This window comes from Bidens hawaiensis, unplaced genomic scaffold, assembly GCF_021521415.1.
Source record: "Bidens hawaiensis isolate Kalapana, Puna unplaced genomic scaffold, B.hawaiensis_p1.1 tig00038531_1, whole genome shotgun sequence".
Lineage (NCBI taxonomy): Eukaryota > Viridiplantae > Streptophyta > Magnoliopsida > Asterales > Asteraceae > Bidens > Bidens hawaiensis.
The window spans coordinates 57292-61065 of record NW_027496763.1 but is presented as its reverse complement, the minus strand read 5'-3'; the positions used below and the strand labels follow the sequence as shown (position 1 = coordinate 61065).

The following is a 3774-nucleotide window of genomic DNA, read 5'->3' as shown; positions in this document are numbered from 1 at the left end:
TGACACCAACGAACATCAGTATTTTGAAAGCTAAAAACTACACAAAACTGACAGCAACTACATAAATCCACACTATTTTGGCAGCTATATAGTGCTAGAAAATTGCACAAACTAACAACACTAAACTGCACACATCAGAACTGTTTTTGCAACTCTTCATGCATAAAAACTGCAATAATTTGACAACAACAAAAATTGCATAAATCTGTACAGTTTTGATAGCTATATAGTGCATAAAAACTGCACTAAATTGACAGCAATAAGCTGCACAAATATGCATTGTTTTGACAACTTTTTATGCATAAAAACTTCACTAAATTAAAAACAAACAAACTGCATAAATCTGCACAGATTTGACAGCTATATAGTGCATAAAAACTGCACTAAATTGACAGCAATAAACTGCACAAATATGCATGGTTTTGCCAACTCTTTACGCATAAAAACTACACTAATCTAACACCAACAAACTGCATAAATCTGCGCCTTTTTTTGTTTCAGAACATCATTAAGTCGTAGGTTCAAAACTTTTCAAGTTAGCTAATAATTAGTAAGAATTATGAACAACAAACCGTTATGAGAGTTATGAACAACCACAGGTTTCTTAGAAGTTAAAATGATTTCAATCACCTCTCGAAAGCCATGTATACTTTTCCTTTGTTCAAATGATTTCAATCACCTCTCGAAAGCCATGTATACTTTTCCTTTGTTCCTCTTCTATACTTTTAAGATCTTTCTGCAAGAGTAAAAAATATTGGCCACTAAACGGTTTGAAATTGCAACTTTTATTAATAATACGTACAATGGGGATATGATCACCTCTTCAGTTATTTGAAAGATTTGCTGAAGTCGAAAACAATGATTGATTATCATCAGAAGAAGTCCTGGTTGCCACATGTCCCGACAGATCTGAATAGGATACCTGATGTTTCTCATATGTATAATTTTGTGATGGCAACACAATATTGTAAAATAAAACTTGAATGACAGAGATAATACAACTTCTGTCAAAATTATTCACATAATCAAAATTATGTTCGTTGTTGATATCATTTGAAGGGCCGATTATATGTCCTTTAGATTGTTCACGATCACCTTCATTCTTCATTGATATGCCCTTCTTTTCATACTGCAATAATATGTAAACGAAAATCATATCATAAACATGTTTGTCACAAAAATAAATAATACCTTATCAGGATTGTAAACCTGAAATGATCTTAACTCGATCAATTCCGCCCCAATAAACTGAGACACCAGGAAACACAATAATAAGCAAGCCAACAGTTATAGAGAAATCAAAATAAAACAAAATTAAATAGATCAAATTAGCGTAGTATAAATCAAAATCGGAACGGGACAGAGCTTACGTTTGACTCCCATTGCGCGATGCATCCTGCCTGTTCCATTTTGCCCCAATTTCGGTAAGGAATCGTAGTTCACAAAAAGAGTTTCTGACATATTTAAGAGTTCGCTACGATGAAGAAGAGATTGCATAGCATAGTGAAAGGGTTATAAAAAAGGGGAACAGAACGTGGTGAGAAAAAGGAGGAAACCGTATGGGAGAATGGAGATTGTGAAACTGCCATGTAACTGTCATCCAAGTTAAACCAAAACTTAAACATAAATATAAAAACTAAATGCAGGGGTTGATTTCTTTTACAAACATGTCATTAAAAAAAAAACTTAAGCATAAATATAAAAACCAGAACATGCTGAAAAGAAAAACTTACCTCCACAATACCCAAAAAAAAAAAAAGTTCTTGTGAAAGTCTAAATAAAACTTCTAAATAGTAACATATTATCATATGTAAATTAAGTAACTCATAAAGATGATGACTACTCCTACCCTTGCCTTCTCATCTCTTCCCAAGTCTTTTTGATAAACCTTTCAGCCCTTCCCATCAATTGAATCTTCTTCAATTTTGCCATCGCCGCCATCGTGGGCCCCACCAGTCTTGCATAGTTGCAGCAGCTCCTCCACTACAGCCACAATCTCCATCTCTCCTTTAACCCTCAATGCATCACTCATTTTCTTGGTTTTTTCCCTCACAGCTTCCCCTAACTTACTCACCATCACATTCTACACAGTTGCTGCCACGTTCTTGCGCCCGAGCCGCCCATTCCCATCCCTCACCAACCCCAACTTCGACAACCAACCGAGCGTTGACTGGCTGGTCAAACTGCATGGGCATGGCTATTATTGGGACACCAAACTTCATAGCTTCCATGACTGAACTCCAACCACAATGACTCACAAAACCAACATTTTTGTGCCCTAAAATTCTTGTTTGTGGGGCCCACCCTTCAACTAACAAACCCCTATCTTTTACCCTTTCAAGAAACCCTAATGGCAAAGCTTCGGAAAGCTTTATTTCTTTTTTCCCTTTTGGGAACCTTAAAACCCATATGAATTTCATGTTACTCATTTCCAACCCATGTGCTATATCTTCCAAATCATTACTAGTAAGAAAATATTCACTCCCAAAAGAAACAAAAACAGTGGATCCAGTGGTTTTTTTGTCAAGCCACTCCATCAAACTGTTTTCTTTCATGTTCACGCGACATGGGTCCACCACAAGTGGACCCAAATGCACAATCTTTTTACCAGTCAACACAGAAAGATAATCAGAATTCTTACCTTCGATCTCATTAAACGATTTAACAAGAATAATACTTGTCGAATTGTTATAACACCCAATGATACTCCCTAAATCTTTGCGGTTTTCTTCCGTGCACTCGACACGATAGGTATTATTAGCAGCAGCAACACTAGTGGTGATAAACACCACCGCAGGGATTCCAAGGGCGGCAGCCGCCTTTGGAGCCCACTGTTGTAGAATATCATAAATGAGCAAATCAGGCATCAGGGTTTTCAAGATTTTCGAAAACCTAGGGCTTGACATATCAAAAGCATGTTTGAGAACAGGCATAAGATGGATAGGAAGGCCATTGGTGGTATGAAGGTGTGGTGGAAGTTCAGGTAATGTGGGAAGTGGGAGTTCTACGAATCGAATCGAGGCTAAACTTCGCTCGTTTTTCAGCGTTTTGGTGACCGAATTGAGGTTGGCAGGAGTCGAGCAAAGGTAGATGTCGAAACGGTTCGTGTTACTCAGTTTTTTGGCTAGTTCTAGGAAGGGTGAGATGTGACCATGGCCTAGCCATGGGAACATCAAAACAGTAGGCTTTTGGTTGTTCATTGTCATTCTGAAAAACAAAAGACAAAAGGAATGAAATATGCAATTTTGAAGGTGGTTGTGTTTGTTTGAGGTGTTCAACGTTGGTGTATATATATTAATTTTGCAACTATGGAAGGTTGCTTTACACATGGAAGAAATTGCATGAAATCTTTTATTTACATGCATCGGGATTTTAGTTAAGAGTTGATATTTTCCACATATAATTACTCGGACGCTATTGCAGTTATTATTTTGTAACCGTGGAACACAAGACAAACATAATATCTTGAAAGGTTTAATTTTAGTTAGATATTTTGAATCTACAATCAATATAACTTTACTAGCTTATATCCCGTTTACACACGGTTAAAAAAAATTATTCTAACACATTAATATTGATAAATATAAACTATAAAAATTTAAAAATCAAAATAACATATAACCAAGTAACTTAAATATGTAAACACAATTAAAGATAAATAATAAGTGCATAAAGTTATGTTTTAAAATGTTACAAAATATTCAACTGAGAGTCAACTTCTAGTGTGAACAATGCATATTTTTGTCGGTCATACTCACAAATGAAACAACGCTA

At 35.8% G+C, this 3774-nt stretch overlaps 1 pseudogene; it reads right to left on the bottom strand.

Annotated features, from left to right (window-relative positions):
• Positions 1 to 1704: 1704 nt before the first annotated feature.
• LOC143590411 (UDP-glucosyltransferase 29 pseudogene) lies at positions 1705 to 3336 on the bottom strand (annotated as a pseudogene).
• Positions 3337 to 3774: the final 438 nt, after the last annotated feature.